This window comes from Puntigrus tetrazona, chromosome 16 (genome assembly GCF_018831695.1).
Source record: "Puntigrus tetrazona isolate hp1 chromosome 16, ASM1883169v1, whole genome shotgun sequence".
NCBI lineage: Eukaryota > Metazoa > Chordata > Actinopteri > Cypriniformes > Cyprinidae > Puntigrus > Puntigrus tetrazona.
Window position 1 is genome coordinate 27,110,999 of NC_056714.1, and position 20,478 is coordinate 27,131,476.

The following is a 20,478-nucleotide window of genomic DNA, read 5'->3' on the forward strand; positions in this document are numbered from 1 at the left end:
CCACTATTGGACAGATTCTCCTCTCCAGTACCTTGGCATAGACTATTCCAGGGAGGCTGAGGATTGTGATCCCCTATAGTTGGAGCACACCCACCGGTCCCACTTCTTAAAAAGAGGAACCACCACCCTGGTCTGCCAGTCCAGAGGCACAGTCCCCTGCATCCATGCAATGCTGCAGAGTCGTGTCAGCCAAGACAGCCCCACAACATCCAGAGACCTGAGGTACTCCAGGCGGATTTCGTCCACCCCCGGTGCCTTGCCACCGAGGAGCTTCTCAACAACCTCAGTGACCTCAGCCAGACTGATGGTCGAGTCCCCCAGGTCCCCGGCCTCTGATCCTCAATGGAAGACTAGCGTTGGCGAGATTGAGGAGATCCTCAAAAGTATTCCTTCCACCGCCCGACAATATCAATCAATCAATCATTTTTATTTATATAGCGCTTTTAACAACACAGGTTGCATCAAAGCACTGTGCAGTATAAGGTGAAAAGAGTACAATGACAGGGATGTATAATGGCGAGAGTGACCAATTTCTTATTAAATGCAGAGACGGTCTCTGTAATCAATTCGACGATAATCACTAGAAGTTAAGTGTCCCCAACAAAGCAAGCCAGAGGCAGCAGCAAAGAAACAAACCCCATCCATACAGAATGGAGAAAAAAACCTTGGGAGAAACCAGACTCAGTTGGGGTCAGTTTCTCCTCTGACCGGACGTCTAGCACTTAACTTCCAGTTCAATTTTAAATGCAGCTGTGGTAGGTAGTGTAAATGACTTAGTGTGTGTGCGTGTGTGTGTGTGTGTGCATCAGGATCTGGTGATCTGTCCATGGGCGCATCTCGTTTTCAGAGTGTGTCTGCTTCCCGAACAGAGTTAGGGAGATTGTTCCAGAGTTTAGGTGCTATATAGGAAAAGGATCTGCTGCTCGCAGTTGATTTTGATATTCTAGGTATTATCAAATGGCCAGAGTTTTGAGAACGCAGCGGACGTGCAGGACTATAATGTGATAAGAGCTCACTCAAGTATTGAGGAGCTAAACCATTCAGGGCTTTATAGGTAATTAATAAGATTTTAAAATCTATCCAATGTTTGATAGGGAGCCAGTGCAGTGTTGACAGAACCAAGCTAATATGATTATACTTCCTAGTTCTGCATTAAGGACTCTGGCTGCTGCGTTTTGGACTAGCTGAAGTTTGTTTATCAAGCGTGCAGAACAACCACCCAATAAAGCATTACAATAATCTAACCTCGAGGTCATAAACGCAGGAATTAATATTTCTGCATTAGAGGTTGAAAGCATAGGTCGTAATTTAGATATATTTTTAAGATGTAAAAACACAGTTTTACAGATGCTAGAAACATGGTTTTCGAAGGAAAGATTGCTGTCAAACAGCACACCTAGGTTGCTAACTGATGATGAAGAATTAACAGAGCAGCCATCAAGTGTTAGACTGTGATCTAGATTATTATATGTGGGGTTTTTAGGTCAATTATTAGCACCTCTGTTTTTAGAGAATTTAGCATTGAAGTTAGTCATCATCCAGTTTGTTATATCGACTATGCACTCTGTTAGATTCTCAATTTGGTGTGTATCACCAGGCTGCGCTGAAATATAGAGCTGAGTATCATCAGCATAGCAGTGAAAGCTAACACCATGACTCCTGATAATATCTCCCAGAGGTAACATGTACAGGTTGAAAAGTAACGGTCCTAGAACTGAGCACCACTGTCAACCACTGGGTTCGGGGTTGCCGCCTCGACATGCACTGGAGACTTTATGTCCACAGCTCCAGACGGCCGCATCGACCAAAGAGGTAAAGAACATAGTCCACTCGGACTCAATGTCTCCAGCCTCCCTTGAGATCCGGTCAAAGTTCTGCCAGAGGCAAGAGTTGAAGATCTCCCTAACAGGGGTCTCTGCCAAATGTTCCCAACAGACCCTCACCTGAGTGTCCAAGACACGCGGCTGGAGATCAGATGATACAACCAAGTCGATCATCGACCTCCACCCTAGGGTGTCCTGATGCCATGTGTACTGGTGGACACCCTTATGCTTGAACATGGTGTTCATTATGGACAGACCGTGCATAGCACAGAATTCCAACAACAGAACACCACTCTGGTTTAGATCGGGGGGGCCGTTCCTCCCAATCACGCCCCTCGAGGTGTCGCTAGCATCACCAACGTGAGCGTTGAAGTCCCCCAGCAGGACGATAGAGTCCCCAGTTGGAGCACTTTCCAGCACACCTCTCAAGGAATCCAAGAAGATCGGGTATTCTACACTGCCATTCGGCCCGTAGGCACAAATGACAGTGAGAGTCCTCCCCCTAACCCGGAGTCGCAGGGACCCTCTCGTCCACTGGGGTAAACTCCAACACAAGGCGGCTAAGCTGGGGGGCTATAAGCAAAGCCACACCAGCCCGCCGCCTCTCACTCACATGTCAACACAAGAGTAGTGAAGTTCAGCCCCTTTCGAGAGATGGGTTTCAGGGCCAAGCAACTATCTCTAGCCGGTATCTCTCTACCTCCCGCAACAACTCAGGCTTCTTCCCCCCCAGCGAGGTGATGTTCCATGTCCCTAAAACCAGATTCTGTGTCCAGGGGTTGGGTTGTTGAGGTCATTCAGGCACTCAAACCCCTCCACCACATTAGGTGGAGGTGGAGAGATCTAGGAGGAGATATTTTTTGTTTTTTATCAACAAAACTAAATTAATTCACATATTTAAATGTATTAATATATATTTGTTTAGGTCCATTTTTAAAAAGGTCAGTTGTAAAAATGCAGTTCAACTCCAGAGAGGATTTGACTGACTCTTCAGTAGAAGAAAATATTCTGAAACTGGTGAGCAAAAGAAACATTATTTATATAGCAAAATCCACTATTTTACTAACAACTTGTCCCATCAGTAAATATAATGGCATTGTTTTTACTCAGGATTTGATTATTATTTGAGATCTAAAGGTTTGAGTATATTTTCTTGAGTATTATAATGTTATTTTCAGTTAGAATCTGCTCTAGCTGATGGAGGATTCACGAACTTGACACTAAGTTGGTTTCAATCCCCTAAACGGGTAGTGATGCGGAAGACCAACACTACTAGTGAGTTATGCTCTGTGTAATCATTTATGAAGCTACCTGAATTAAAATGATTATATGAAGCATGAGATGTAATAAACAATGTTTTGTTTACAGGTTATTGTAAAGAGAAAATAATACAGTGCTAAAAATAAACAAGAAATCAGTCTTTGACTTTAAAGATGATTCGGACTAAATGTAATGAAGTGAAATTTCTTCATAATGCTGTGTTTATGATGTAATTTCTGTTTATTAAAAAAAATGTTAGGAGGCATAAAACATCTTGTATAACTGTATATTGTCAACAAGTAGAGATGCAACAAGCAACAAGTATAATGAAAATAACAATGTGACAGTTTAATGCTTATTTACTGTCAATGTACTGTCTAACTGGGCCTTCTGGGACTCTGCACATCATGGACATTCACTTAGATTTATGCTCTCCTACACTCACATAATAACCTCTCCCTTCTAAGTATGACCTGAACCATTTGAGTACCATCCCAGAAAGCCTGACCCTGTTTTCCAATCTCTCTAGAAGTGTGCTATGATTCACAGTGTCAAACCAGGGGCTGTTTCATTGAGGACTGTTGCAATGAAGCGGTCTTCTAGCCATGTATGGGATCAAATTCCATCAAATGTATTGCAGTCAAGGAAAGAAAAATAAGCATGAAACCACATTTTAAAATGAAAGCAAAGTTGTCAATAGCAAATAATTGTCATGGATCAAACTGTCATCTAATACCGTACCCCAGCCTGTGAGGGAAGCATCTGTTGTTAGCTTCTTCAATCAATCATTTTTTTTTATATAGCGCTTTTAACAACACAGATTGTATCAAAGCACTGCACAGTATAATGTGAGCGAGTACAATGACAGGGATGTATAATGACGAGAGTGACCAATTTCTTATTAAATGCAGAGACGGTCTCTGTAATCAATTCAATGATAATCACTAGAAGTTAAGTGTCCCCAACCAAGCAAGCCAGAGGTGACAGCGACAAGGAAACAAAAGCCCATGCATACAGAATGGAGAAAAAAAAACCTTGGGAGAAACCAGACTCAGTTGGGGTCAGTTCTCCTCTTACGGACGCCCAGCACTTAACTTCCAGTTCAATTTTAAACGCAGCTGTGTCAGGTAGTGTAAATGACTTAGTGTGTGCGTGTGTGTGTGTGTGTGTGCGCATCAGGATCTGGTGATTGGTCCACGGTGCGCATCTAGGTGTTCTGGTCTCTGATGAACATAATCTCTGTGTGCTGATCCACCATCTAGTCTGGATACAAACTTTGAAAACAGATTGAAAAGAGACAGGACTAATATTAGCGTAGATGCCATTCTTTTTACGATGTCACAAGTACATCGTATTGTAGGAGTAGTGGTTCTTCTTGCGACGACAACATGGGCCTAAAGTGGGACCCAAAGTCAAAAACTGGGGTCTGAACCACATAGAAAGGTTACGAAGACCCTGCTGTGTAACACTTGTATTCATCTGGGGATTGTCCCTCTAAGATAAATTCCAGCGGACTATTGTATCTACAAGTGGAACGTCATTTCTGGGAACCATAAAACATTGGCCTTCAAATGGGGTGTCTATTGGCTGTACAAACCCCATTCTATCACACGCACACACAGGACAAATATGGTTCACTCCACAAACAAGTTTTCCCCATGATAGGAGATCACCAGAGAAGGGGAGAGAAAATTAGTGAAGCCCCCTCCCCTGCCACAAGACAGAAACCGATTTATTTGTATTTTTTTTTCTCTTCTCTAAACTGAAGCGTCTGGGGTCTCCCATGGCAAATCAACTTTAATCTTACCACACTGCATGAGTCACCACCTAGAGTAACTCCTAATTACTTAATTACGGAGAAGCGCTCAAGGCACATTTCCATTTACAGAAGCAAGAGTAGTGAAATAGTGTTTCCTACCCACTCCAAAGAAATGCCGGAGACACGCTTTGGATGTGGGTGTGAACAAGAAGAACAAGAGAAAGAGGAGGATCTGCCTTTCAAGCCATAGCCAGATCAAAGCGATATTTACGGGGTGCTATGGCTTGTTCTTTACAGAGACTGCAAGCGAACACAAAGCATTTGAATAGGAAGTAAATCGCAGTGCTTATGGTAGCTGCCCTCAACGCTGAAAGCAACATGCTCGTCCTCCCTTTCACTACAAATAATACTCATTGCCAATCCTCCTCAGAGATGAGCCAAAAATAACGAAGCATGCATCTCTTTGCAGATTATTCATAACGAGTAAGCATTAATTTTCTTTTTTATTTTAACTGTAACTTTCAAATGATGAAATTATCATTTAAAAGTTACAGTTAAATGAAAAAAAAGTGACACACACACACACACAAACCATCTCTGAAGACAAAGAAACCTAAAGATGTGTAGGTCTCACGTCTATTTATAGCCTTTAGGTGAACAAAATCCAATGATGTCACCTACCGAGGTTAGTCACCATTTAATAAAAAATGTAAATTAATCACATTAATAAACATGTTACCATCATTATCAACTCACTCATCAGAATCTTCAGTAATCCTTGGCAACCTCATGACTCCATTGGACTCAATTGGTTCTTTTTTAGTTGGGTGTGCCACCTCAGCTGTGCATTCCTGTGTCATCGCTCTGGAACTAAAGTTCGATTCAGTTTAATTTGTGAACTGCTCACCAGTTGTGGGTAGAAGGGATACAGCTCCAACCAGACATTAACACATTTAATTTTAACTAAACAAAATTTATTTTCTACCTAATAATAGATTGTGTTTTATTAACATCTACACCTAACCCAACCCTAAACCTAACTCTTATAAAAATGACAAAATATGCTCTGGTTCCCTAACTACTTACCAGAGTGATGAGATACACAGTAGACTGCTTTCTCTCAGTGGCTGGATGTCTAAGTGATGCCCAGAGAATAACATAGGTTTCACAGACAATTGGATTTTTGTAGGCAGACCTGACCTGTTGAAAAGACATGGTCTTCATCCCTTTTGAGGTGGTGCTTTTCTTCTTTTTTGAAACATGGTACATAGAGCTTGTACTTGACCAACTGGGGCCCATGTCAGGAAGCAGAAAGACTGGTTAAACAGACTGTCTGCTAGCTGTCTCACGTCACAGGAGCCAGTTCATTCTCAACACACAGACACTTTTACCTAGATATTACACTATAGAGACTGTGTCTTTTTCACTGAAATAGAAAATGACAGAAACAGTCCAAAGCAAATTAAGAGCGATGTTTAACGAATGAAAACAACAAAGGAACAAATGATAAAACTTGGCTTACCGAATATCAGGTCCCTTTATAAGAAAGCACTTTATATAAATGATTTGATCAATGATCCTTAACTACACTCACCGGCCACTTTATCAGGTACACCTGTTCAACTGCTCGTTAATGCAAATCTTTAATCAGCCAATCACATGGCAGCAACTTAATGCATTTAGGCATGTAGACATGGTCAAGACGATCTGCTGCAGTTCAAACAGAGCATCAGAATGGGATAAGAAATGTGATTTAAATGACTTTGAACGTGGTATGGTTTGTTGGTCTGAATATTTCAGAAACTGCTGATCTACTGGGATTTTCACACACTTTGGGCCCAATAGTATCAATTGAGCATCGTGTCAAAGCCACAGCCCACCTGAGTATTGTTGCTGACCATGTCCATCCCTTTATAACCACAGTGTACATCTTCTGATGGCTACGTCCAAGGCTCAGTACTAGGGCCATAACTTTTTACACTCTACATGTGTGGGATTGTATCAGGAGACATGGTGTTAGCTTTCACTGTTATGCTTTTGATAGCTGTATATTTCTTTGCGACCTGGTGAAACACACAAATTTCAGAAACAAAATGCATAGTCAGTATAAAAAAACTGGATGATGACTGATAATTTCTTAATACTAAATTCTGAAAAAAAGTGGTGCTAATTATTGGACCTGAATCTCCACATGTATTAAACTAGAGCACTAACACTTGATGTATGTATATGTGTATACACTTTTTTTGCTTGTAGGATAGGTAGCTGCGATATACCAGAATCAAACTGAATAAATGCATCTGTAAATTAAATATTGCATATCAAATTCACATTGGTTTGGATCATATATGTTTCATACCAATTGGTATATGAAATTCATGAATTCATATTGGTAAATATAGCAGTATATTAGATAAGAACTAAAATTGTAACAGTTTCTATGTTGTCTGGTTTTTTTTTTTATTATTTTGGTGGGGTGGACCAGTGAAAGGAGAGAGAGACAGGTGAGTGAAGGAAACAAATGGGAGGAGAGATGAGGTGTGTCATGTGATTTACTTTTGAATAAGTCATCCTCCCTAAAAACCTCCCTAAGTCACATTCTTCATCCTAAGAAAAAGACAGATGTCTTTTACATCAACCATGAAGAAGCTCTACATTGGCCACGTGGATCTTACTGGGTAGCATTACAGCACATTATATCACTATATCTGCTAATTCACTAGATTTACACTAATAGTTACATGGTTTCTATTTTATCCTGCACTCATCTTACTCTCCGCTGGGCATCTACAGTAAAAGTAATCTTTCCAAACATGTTACTGGGGCCAATTGTGGTCTAATGGCTAGACAGATGTAATTTGACACAACTATACTCTCACTGTACTCACTTGCACAGCATATTGAACAAAATTTGGGTTAAATGCAGAGCACAAATTCTGGCTTCACGCCCATTCTTTTATTCCTTTTCTTTCAGACACAGTTTGCATTATATATATTTTTCTCAGCATATAAATTGTGAATTTGCTTTTTCATTGGATCCTTGAAATATTTTTAGTCAGTTTTAGTTTCTAGCTCTGCTTTACAAAACAAATCAATCTTGTAATCATTGCTCATTTGTTTATGTAAATAATTTGTCAAGAGATTTGTGATTCAGGACCATCTTGTCCTCACACTTTAGAGTGATAATATTCTGTTTAATGTCATCAATATAATAGACACTAATAAATAACACCTCTATATCAAAATTTATAGACTAGTTTAGCAGAAAAGAGTTTTATGTTAAATCACATTCTAAAACACGTTTCTCTGAAATTAATATTTTTTTTTATTTAGGGTTTTTATTGATTCAAGAAATGGTGAATGGACAAGTAGGTAAGAATATCTTATTTTGACATCTTTGTTCAGTTCTGCATCTTTGAACTGGCAGATGTAATTGTAACATACCAGGTGTATTTTTAAGTAATGTTGCTTGTGTAATGGCTAGACTGAAAGGGGCGTTAAAGATCCAAGTGAAAGCTTTAGTAAAGAAACAGCGTGAGTCAAATAGGCGACGTTCAAACCCAGCAAACAATAATACCCAGGGTCAAACAGTAGTGTAATCCAAAACAAGCAATGGTCGGGGCAGGCAGCAAAACACTCACAAGGCAACAGTCAAGGAAGAAAATCTAAGAGGGCAAAGTAATAAATGAAACAATACAATGAAAACCAGGCAAAGGCTATGGCTGTGGCAATGAAAATAATGCAAAACAATAAATGTGAAAGAAAAACATGGAGACTGCTTGGTAGTAGTAAACAATACTTTGCTTCTTCTGTTTGGCATGGCCCAGCATAAATGGCTGCCAATAGGAAGACAGTCCCTCCAGCGTTTCCTAGGTCTTCCCAGGGTCTCCTCCCGGGTTGACATACCCTGAACACCTCCATTGGAAGGCATCTGGAACAGATGCCCAAGCTCTAATGGCCAAGCCTCTCTCAATGTGGAGGAGCAGCGGGTCTACTCGAGTTCCTCACCTATCTCTAAGGGAGCGCCCAGCCACCCTACAGAGGAAAATAATTTGAGGCGATTGTATCTGGGGATCTCATCCTTTCGGTCATGACCCAAAGCTCATGACTATAGGTGAGAAGTAGGAACAAAGGTTCCTGGCCTCTGCTTCCTCTGGAAGATGCTTTGGAAGGATTGAGGGCTGTTCTTTGTCTGGCTTGTCATCTAGGACCTGTTTGCCTTGGGAGACCCTACCAGGGCGTATAGCCCCCGGACAACCTAGCTCCTAGGGTCATTCAGGCACTCAAACCCCTCCACCATGTTAAGGTGTGTGTATATATATATATATATATATATATATATATATATATATATACATATATATATAATTTGTGTGTATGAATGTGTGTGTATGTATGTGTGTGTGTGTACATGTGTGTGTATGTATGTGTGTGTGTGTATACATATGTATATATATATATTGTGACGAGTTGGCTGCCCCTCCTCGTTATTGTCATCATCACCCCGTCCGTTATTCGCGCCCCTTCACCAGGTTCCCAGCGGGTGGGTGTGTTCGAGAGGAGGCGTGGTATTGGTCAGGTCTGGCAGCGTGTGGCGAGGCACACCTGAAGTGAATTTAGCCTTGTTACCGTCGCCGTTAAGTACCGAACGCGTCTCTCCTCGAGAGACCGGTCTCTTCCCCTGTGCATGCACACTGGTGTCCTCATGGGTCCATGAAGGGTGTGTGAAGAAGCTCGTCCCGCCACTAGAGAAGCGCGTCGTGGGACCACGTAGTCCAGGCGATGACCCCCCCGTAGAGTCCAGGCGACGACCGCACCCGTGTACGGCTGACAGGCCAGGATGCCGAGCTGTTGATCCCCTTAATTTCTGACGACCGGAGGAAAGAAGCGACGGAGATGCCGCGGAAGAAGCCGCCGCCCGAACAGGAGAGGGGAGCGCGTGCGGCCGCTGGACTCCGCCCCTTACCTGGACCCTGGCCCCTGGAACACTACCTGACCTTCCCCTGCAGCACAACGAGGGCACCAGTTCCCCCTTTTTATTTGGACACTTTCCACCTGGACACTTTATTTTGTATTTATTTTGTTCAATAAAAAAGCCTCTCCAAGGCCTGACGCCACGCCCACTGTGTCTGTCGTTGGCTCCTCCAAATGACAATACATATATATATATATATATATATATATGTGTGTGTGTGTATATATGTGTATATATATATGTGTGTGTGTGTGTGTGTATATATGTATGTATCTATGTTTTTAGTTCATGTACATGTTTTAACTACATTTAATAAAAATGTGTCCTTACTGACCTTCCAGAGAACTTAGCATTTCAGCAAGTGGCCACACAGTCGTCCATGTATGAGTCCTGGTACAGCAAAAACGCAGTGGATGGTGTACATGACAGCTGTTCTCACACAAACCCACAGACCGACCACGTGGTGGAGAGTGGATCTGATGAAAGTATACAGAGTGAACAGAGTGGCCATCACTAACAGAGTGAACCCTTATTCTGATATAGTATCCAGAATAAATGGGGCAGTGATTCGTGTTAGGAACTTCCCAGACGTTTACAGCAACCCAATGTGAGGATATTTTTCACATTTATCATTGTCTACAGCTGTGAATAAACAGAAGCAACAACGGATGATCTTTCTCTCCGTAGATGTGCTGTAATTTCTACTCTTTCATCTGGAGCCACTGCCGACTTCTCATGCGGTCTGCGATGATGGGGCGTTATGTGATCGTTCATATTCCTGGAGTTCAGAAGATTCTTACTCTCTGTGAGGTTGAAGTCTACAGGTATTTGGGAGGTAATTCATTGTCGTAGAACACTATGCAATATGTGACATTGTATCATACTTTATGGCCACTTTTTTTATGGCCACATTTTTTCTGATTAATGCCCTGCTCTGAAGACATTTGTAAAAATGTTCAATTACTTGCACTAATTAACACAAAGGTTAATCAGTATCAGTATCACTAAACTTCAGCAGTGTAAAAGAAAATCTTAGTTTAGTTTAATGCAGCTCAGAAGTGGAATGAATGCATTCATACAAGTACTGTACATGTGCATAATGTTGTGATACTAATGCTGTGATATTTTAAACATTACATTTTGAATCTGAATGTTGGAAAACATAAAATAACACATGAACACAAGTATATGGGTCCCCTTTTCCTGAAGAGCGGAATACAGAGGGCCTGGTTGAAGGTTAATGCGTGTTCGGTCTTTTCCTTGTGTCTCTTCAAAAATCACTAATATTTATTAATATTTAGCTTTTCCAATTGTAGTACTGACCTTATACATAATTTTATCTGACTCCAATCTTTCGTGATTTTAGTTTTATTTATTTAAATGTAACTGCTGATCCCTCTAGTTGTGATTAAATTTGGATCATTAATTAACTCTAATATTTCCTAGTTTCGACTTATCGTTCGTTAGGAGTCTGGGTCACTTAGAGACCTTGTTTGTCCAGAACAGACTCACGACACATCTGGGCTAGTCCAGGTCTTAGTCAGAGGCTACCCCGTAGATCGCTTACCTTAATGCAGCCATCTCCTCGATAGACTCAAAAAGAGTTTTTTATGCGTTCTCTAAGTAATAGCATGCTAAGCCAGTTTGGTGGCCAGAAGTCAAGATCTCAAAAAACGTGCACAATGCGGAAAACCACTAACCACTAAAAGTCACTAACCTACTAGAAAAGTTATTTCAAACAATATTATAAGTTAACTAAGATTAACGTTTATTTTGCAAGGCAAGAATAGTTTCCAAATTAGTATACTTGATAAACATTTGCACAACTGATCAGCAGTACATATACAAAACAAAATAAAACAAACATAAAAAGATCCTTATACCTGGTCTTTAGAAAAATACATAGTATGGTGTATGAGGACACACACCACACTACGGGCGATCTGGCTACAGAATCGCGCATGTTGTTTAAATCACTTTCATATATACTCAGACCAGACAAAGAGATACAAATTTAGTTGTAAAACCTTTTTGTGTCACACCTGGCTGGAACACTTTCAGAGACCCAAAAGGAGGACACACCCCCTTCTTAGCAGAACACAGTTCTACCAAGTTTTAATCTTTTCCATAATATAAGTGATTACTGTGAAATCAATTTACCAATCACACTGAGACCTTTCAAATGAGACCAAACATGAGAGTGAAGAACAATAGGTTCACAAGACACGTGACATATAATGCCTTATTCCTAATGAACTTTATTATCTTAGACACAAAAACCAAGCACTCATACAGGGACAATTCACATCTTGGGTTTTAGTGGCATTTTCATTTCATTTCCTGGCATTTATGACACTATTTTACACTGTAATAGTTGGATGTCTGGTGTCTATTTGAAGGGTGGTGATGGTAGGTGATGCAGAAATGACTCACTGCAGAAATTATATCTACTAAACTTGGTACATAAAGATATTTTTGCAATAGATGCAATTTGTTTTTGCATGTGTGTTCTAGGAAATCGGGCATTAGATGGAGCCACTACACAGTCATCAACATCAACAGGGAACTGGTTTTCTGAAAAGGCCATTGATGGTAATCGAGGTCTCCAGCAGTTGTATACGGGATGCTCCTCGACTCTCAATGAGTCTGACCCATGGTGGAGGCTGGATCTGCGTCATATTTATCAAGTCAGTGAAGTGGTCATCACGAACAGAAAAGACTGCTGTGCAGAACGAATAAATGGAGCAGAGATTCACATCGGAAACTCTTTGGAGAACAACGGCAACAACAATCCCATGTGAGGAACTTGAGGTTGAAAGTAATCAAATATAAATGTGATTAATTCATAGATATTGCAGTGTTTTTATATCTCTTGCATGTTTCTCTCTCTGTCTGTAGATGTGCTGTTATTGCTGCTATTCCAGCAGGTCAGTCCTACAGCTTCTCATGTAACGGGATGGAGGGCGTTACGTGAATCTGATCATTCATGGAGACATGAAGATACTCACTGTGTGAGGTGGAGGTGTATGGAGAAGGTATGACAATATTTTTGTCAGCAGACAAACACATTAATGTGTTTTGTAATCAACAAAAACATTAATTCACATATTTAATTGTATGAATATATATTTGTTTAGGTCCATTTTTAAAAAGGTCAATTGTAAAAATGCAGTTCAACTCCAGAGAGGATTTGACTGACTCTTCAGTAGAAGAAAATATTCTGAAACTGGTGAGCAAAAGAAACATCATTTATATACCAAAATCCACTATTTTTACTAATAACTTGTCCCATCAGTAAATATAATGGCATTGTTTTAATCAATTTGAGATCTAAAGGTTTGAGTATATTTTCTTGAGTATTATAATGTTATTTTCAGTTAGAATCTGCTCTAGCTGATGGAGGATTCACGAACTTGACACTACGTTGGTTTCAATCCCCTAAACGGGTAGTGATGCGGAAGACCAACACTACTAGTGAGTTATGCTCTGTGTAATCATTTATGAAGCTACCTGAATTAAAATGATTATATGAAGCATGAGATGTAATAAACAATGTTTTGTTTACAGGTTATTGTGGTAAAGAAAATAATTGGAAGTCTTTGGCGCACTAAATTCATTATGTAGAAAGGTAATGATTCTGATTATAAATATAGTGACTGAAATTTCATCATAATACTGTGTTTATGATGTGAAATTAGATTCTGCTAATTTCTGTTTCTTTCGAATAAATGTCAGGAAGTATAAAAACATCTTGTCTACCTGTATATTGTCAACAAATAGAGATGGCAACATGTATAATGAAAATAATTAAATTCATTTATATTCAGACAATGTGACAGTTTTATGCGCATTTACTGTCAACGTTTACATATACAGTATATAGTAATATCTATGTGTTGTATTTTAAATGGTTTATGCAAAATCCACTTTTAAATGTTTTTTTTTAACATAAAAATTGTGTTGGCAGTTTGTGAACAAAACCACTCTACTTTTTGATCCTCATTAAACCTAACCAGTCTCCATAGGCCTGCTGTTTTATTCTTCCTCTCTCATGGCTGTTGCCTGAAGCCTCATTCGGATTGTCAGCCTAAATCCAATTTTCTATATATCCAGGTGGAATCTGACTGTCCACACGGTGTATAGCAATTGTTCATACATTCTCTTTTCTTTTACACAATGTGCATCGGTTTCTATGACAATTACGTTTGTTTTATCTACATTTACATTTACATTTACATTTACATTTAGTCATTTGCAGGCGCTTTTATCCAAAGCGACTTACAATTGAGAGTACAACAGCGATTCATTTATTTGAGAGACAAACAGACAGAGTAAGTGCTTATAACACCCAGTCACAGGCAGTGTTCAAATTAGTACATGCCAGAAGGAAAGAAATAAACAAGGGGATGAGAGAAGAGACAGAGACAGTGAGAGTTTTTGTTTTTTTATGATGAGGTCAGGTATTGCTGAAAGATGTAAGTTTTCAGCAGTTTCTTAAAGATTGACAGAGATCCAGCATTCGGATATGCGGGAAGATCGTTCCACCAGCCAGGAACAGAGAGCGAAAAGTTCTGGAGAGTGATTTCCCGAGCCTCTTTGAGATGATACCACGAGCGTGGCTCGCTGCTAGCAGATCTCAGACTTCTAGAGGGTGTGTAGATCTGTAATAGTGAGTGGAAGTAGACCAGTGCCGAGTCTGTGGTTTGTTCTATATGCAAGCATCAGTGCCTTGAACTTGATGCGAGCTGCAATCGATAGCCAATGTAAGGAGATAAAGAGAGGTGTAACATGGGTTCTCTTGGGCTCATTGAATACCAGCCGTGCTGCTGCATTCTGAATCATTTGTAGAGGTTTTATTGTGTTTGATGGAAGTCCAGCCAGAAGAGCATTGCAGTAGTTCAGTCTAGAAATGACAAGGGCCTGGACAAGTAGCTGTGCAGCTTGCTCTGTTAGAAAGGGCCTGATCTTTCTGATGTTGTGTAGTGCAAACCTGCAGGATCGAGGCAGTCTTTGCAATGTGATCTTTGAAGGTTAGTTGGTCATCGAGGATTACACAAGATTTCTGACTGAGGCTGATGGGGTAATTGGCGAAGAACCTAGCTGGATGGTGAAGTCATGCTGTGTAGTTGGAGTGGCAGGGAATACAAGCAGCTCAGTCTTTGTCAGGTTGAGCTGTAGATGGTACTCTTGCATCCATGTCGAGATGTCCGCCAGGCAACCCGAGATCCGAGTAGCTACCGTTGGATCGTCTGGATGAAAAGAGAGGTAGAGCTGTGTGTCATCGGCGTAGCAGTGGTAGGAGAAGCCGTGAGCCTGTATGATGGGGCCCAGTGATGTAGTGTAAATGGAGAAGAGGAGGGGACCAGAACCGATCCTGAGGAACCCCAGTGACCAGTTGATGTGCTGTGGATACATCTCCTCCCCAGGCCACCCTAAAAAACCTACCAGTGAGATAGGATTCGAACCAACGAAGTGGGATCCCAGAAATGCCCAGTGATGAGAGGGTAGACAGCAGGATCTGATGATTCACAGTGTCAAAAGCAGCGGATAGATCCAGTAGAATGAGAACTGATGATTTGGATTCAGCTCTTGCAGGGCTTCCGTGACTGAGAGCAACAGCGCAGTCTCAGTTGAATGGCACACCTGAAACCTGATTGGTTATGGTCAGTTTGTTGTTTTTGAGAAAAACAGTGATACCTGGTTGAAAACCACTCTTTCAAAGTGTTTTACGCTATGAATGGAAGAAGAGAGACTGGCCTGTAGTTATCAATAAGGAAGTGTTTAAAGTGGGCTTTTTGAGCAGTGGGGTTACCCGAGCCTGCTTAAATGCTGTGGGAAAGGTGCCTGTGAGGAGAGATGTGTTGATGATGTGCGTGAGTGCCGGCAAGACAGTGGGGGAGATTGCTTGCAGAAGATGAGAGGTATGGGGTCTAGCGGACATGTTGTTGGATGGCTGGAGAGGAGAGGAATATGTCCAGGGGGCGGTAGATTACCACTATGTGGAATTTTGTCGGAGTAGTAACTGTGATAGCATGAAATTCAAAGAGATGTAATTACATACAAGTGGGTTGGTTGAATATTTCCAGTTGTTTGGGATGAGCAGACCAGTGCCACCACCCGGCCAACCTGGCCAGGGTGTGTGAGAAAGAGTGATTGTTGGCTAGAGCTGCTGGGGTTGCTGAGTCTTCTGGACGAATCAGGTCTCCGTCAATCCCAGAATGTTGAGTGAAGAATGTACAGAAAAAGCAGAAATGAAGTCAGCTTTGTTGACCGCTGACTGGCAGTTCCACAGACCAACAGAGAAAGATAGGGGTGTAGTAGAGGATGTAGGGACAGGCGTAGGTTAGTAGGAGTGCATTGTCGTCTGCGTGTGTTGTTAGGCGAGTCGAGACAACCGGAATGAGTTGGAGACACATGATAGAGGTAGAAAAGAGGAAGTGAAGATGTGTAAGAGAATGATGGAAAATGTACTTAAGTGCGTTGCTCAGTTAAAATCGCGCAGGAAAAGTAGTATGTCTTTACCCTCGTAGTCTTCACACGAGGAGTCTGAGCGCGAGCACTGGGCGCTTCTGCTGGCGCACACTCAACAAATAAATACAAAGTGTATGCAGTGGAAACAGCGAAAAGCTAGTTCTAATTTGCCCAGGCAGTAGCCAATCAGGAGGTCGATCAGGAAAAAGCGAAACTAACGCCTTCACCCTTAAGTGCTCTTAATAGCCGGAGAGCAAACAATTTACAACCACTTAAAGTACAGCACAACTAAACTACACATTACAAATAAGTAAGGAAAACGCAAATATTCTCTCCAAACAGCAAGAAATAATTTGAACAACACACAGCAATAGGTATAATAGACTTACGCTGCTGGTGTCCGTCTCTTCTAGCCTGAAATCTATGCTAAAAACAACAACAATAACAGCAACATCATAGATACATATATCTTATGAGCAATAGAGTTTGCAAACAAACTTTTTCATTCTGTTTCTTTTTTGAAAATTCAACACACTTAGATCTGACATAGGTGACATTTTGCATCAAAAATAGGACTGTTTATGTGATTGACCAAACCGAGAGTTTATATGTACACCTACGATTTCTTTCTAAATATATTAACACTGCAATTAGGGCATTACTGTTGTTTTTAGTTGTTTTCAATTGCATTGAATAATTAATATGAAATGATACCATTTCGTTCTGTTCTGTTGGGATTTCTGCTGCCAGTTTGTTTTATCCTTCTACATACTGTTAAACGAGACTTTACTATTAAACCATTAGAATAAATAGTTGAACAGTTGCTTGCATTACATGCAGTGTCTGCTTTGTTTGCCATGGGACACAAGCGGTGTATTCTCCGACATGCTGCGACTGAAAATAAAACCAGAAAGTGCAACAATTTCAAAAAACGTTTTTATGCTTTAATCCAAATCTTCAATATCGCGCAGCAACTGCAAGGAACAGGCCCAAATCAAGCCTTTATTCTGTGGTTTTCAACTCCATTCTGAGCAGATAGTTATGATAAACAGTAAAACCCTCGCTCACTGAGCCCACATGTGTCAAAATCCATTATTCAACCATATTTACACCACACCTATTTTTATTTTTAATACCCATTACATGTTAAATCTTTTAAGCGCATCTATTTAAACACACAAATACATTTTTCTATGTTTATAATAGAAACTTTAAGAACTGTGAAATTAATATAAACAATAATAATTAAATAAATGACGTTTAATTAAATCAATGGATGACTCTTGAGAGTCCTTCCTGTTGGAAACTTTCTTTAGCTTCTTTTTAAGAAGAGACCAGGAGATTCTTGGTAAAGCAGAAGTTTGTTTTTATTTCGTTGCTGTAATCGTCTGCAAGAAGTCTTCAAGAACCTTTAAGAAAATCGTCAAGTAATCTCCAAGAAAATCCTAGAGGTACCTAGAGGTGGAGACCATTAAAATAAAAGTATGCAATACCTCTGGAGGTACTGGCTGAAACCTCGAACCTTCACGTCAGGGTGACAGCTCTGGAAAGATCCACAGCCTCTGGAAATCATTCACAGAAGGAAGGTTGTCTCGACACAGGTTTTCACAACACAGTCACGAGTCACTTGCAGGACCCAGGGAAAAAAAAAAAAACAAGAATTTGTTTAAGGAAAAAGACGAGAACAAAGAAAATAGTAAAAGATTAAATAGATTTTGCTTAACCGTGAGGCGATACAGACATTTCTAATGGAGTATAGATGCACAGTTTGGCTGTGAAAATCTGCTTTCGTCTCCATCAAAGAAAGCTCTGATGTCCAAGCGTAAGCTCTTCAGTGATGCCCTTAAAGTGTGGTACGTGCCTGAGGTACAGTTTACAGATGCTTATTTGTTTGTCTGTGTTTGTGTTTGTCTGTGCTTTTGCAGCTGATTTGCGAGTCTGAGTAAACTGACAGGAGTTTACCACATAAAGCGAAATATGTGTTTCTCCATCTTCCAGGTGATGCACAATTAAATGCATTATTTTCCATAAAACTAATCTCTCTCCTCTCCTCCTGAGAGAAAGACAGACAGCTTTAATGAGGCACGAAGAAGCTGGGTAATATACAACAACATACATCATGTCAACGTTAACATCATATTTCTGCTTTTTGATAGATTCACATTGAAAGTGTAGGTTTTCAGCAATGTTTTTCTGTTTAAGGTTTACTTTGCACTGGATTTACAGCATATGCTTTCTGTTTAATGCATGCATGCTTATCTAAAAATGAATATGCTAAACTACATTTATAGTGGTTTGCATTAAGCACTTTTATTGCGATTAAGTATTGTGACAATACAAAAAAACAAATAATTGTCTGATATTACATGAATATTACATATACTTTTTGCACATGAATAGTTTGACAGCATAGCTCCGGCCTTTGAGTGTCACGTGATTTTGCATAAATAATTGTAATATGCCAGTTTTAATAATAGTCTATTCAAATGTGCTGCCCAGTAGATGTTTTATTTACACAAATGAGAGTATTCGTTTAGGTCTTGTGTTGAAAATGCATTTGTAGAAATGCCGTTTAGCTGCCGTCAATGATTTGACTGACTCTAAATGAGAAATGAGCGTAATGTAAATCCAACCCTTATTATTGCTGTAAAATTAGCTGAAATTAGCTTAAAGTGTGATTTTACATTATGATGTTGCTGTTTGAGCATAAACAATATATGCAAAGTTACAATGCTGATAGTTTGAAGTAAACAATTACTTTACAAAAATACTACAACACAATTATGTATCCACAAACACACTGGGACATCATAAAACCAGATCGGGATTCAGAAAAAGGGGAGTAGAGTAGAAAAAGGTCAATAACACAAACAAGTATGTATGTATTTTTATTTTACCCATCATAAAGTGGTAGAACTGGGTATTGCAGTCCAAATTCGAAATATTGCTTGCTTGCCAGATTCCCGCTCAGACCTCTTTTAGTTTGCCAGTGTCACAATCTCTGGACTTTATTATTGTTTTGTCTCGAGCCACGTGCTGTCTGTGCCCTGCCTTCCCTCTGTGTTTAATTGTTTTATTGTCTGCAGCCGTGTCTCATTAATTTAGTTTAATTTCCTCGTGTATTTAGTCCTGTGTGTTTTGAGTTCTCGTTGTCCGATCGTTGAAGTCTCTGAAGTCCGTGAAGTCCCTATGTGTAGTTTTGTTCTGTTCTGCCTGCCGTTGTTTATTTTGCAAGTTAAAAAAAAGAATTAAATCTGTTTAAGTTTATTTTCGAGTCTCGAGTTCTCTCTCCTGAGAAACCACGGAAATCGTGACAGCCAGCTTCTATGACAGAAAGAAATACGCTCTGTTTTGTGCCAACTGGCATCCCGGGGTTCTGAAACACGATTGGGTGAACTGGCGGTGGGTGGGTTTCACAAACCAAAACAGAGGCCATTTTCAAAGGAGAATAAGAGAAGTAGCATTGTTTTTTCATAACATATGGTATTTTTAATGCTTTAGCAGAGTCAGAATCCTACATACAGTACAGCACCTTTTAATATTCACCTTTACGGTCCATCTAAACCTCTGGTGAAAGAGTTTTTATGAATCATTGAATTGTAATTTGTTTCTAGCCCTAATCCTAGTTTGGGGCCTTTTACTGGATCTGGTGTTGTCATGTGGTTTCCTGATAACAAACTTATCTCAGAACGATTAGAGAGAGTTGTTTGCAGTCCGTTGGATCAGTATGTCCAATGTTTTGGATCCTTTAGTCTAGTCTTAGATCTCTGCACAGCACAGAAACTGACCTTGATGCTGGTTTATGTGGGGCTCTTGCTTTGTTGGATGTAAGTGCGGTATAAGGAAGTAGTATTCTGTTCACACAAATGTTTCAGCCAAAGACAAAACAGAATGAGCCTTGAATACAAACACAAACAAGAGTAATAAACTAACAGCATGTAAAACAAACTAATCATGCAACTAAAGAAAAGCCAGGTCACAGGAAGAACAGAAAACACAGGTACATGGCAAAAGGTCACAGCATTATTATTGCAGTATGTACTTCAGAGTACATACCTGCCCTATGAAGTCCTTTCTTTCAGGCTGTATTTATTCAATTAGATTTCCACTGTGATGCAAAGGTGATTTGCTGCTCAAGAAAAAATTGTTGTGCTGCTTTATATTTTCGTGAAAACTGTGATGGGTTTTAT

At 40.1% G+C, this 20,478-nt stretch overlaps 1 long non-coding RNA gene across 1 annotated transcript; it reads left to right on the plus strand.

Moving 5' to 3' along the window:
- Positions 1–10,576: 10,576 nt before the first annotated feature.
- Positions 10,577–12,781, plus strand: LOC122361116. The gene is made up of 3 exons (XR_006252854.1): positions 10,577–10,652; positions 12,332–12,614; positions 12,716–12,781. It is a non-coding gene; the product is annotated as an uncharacterized LOC122361116 (long non-coding RNA).
- Positions 12,782–20,478: the final 7,697 nt, after the last annotated feature.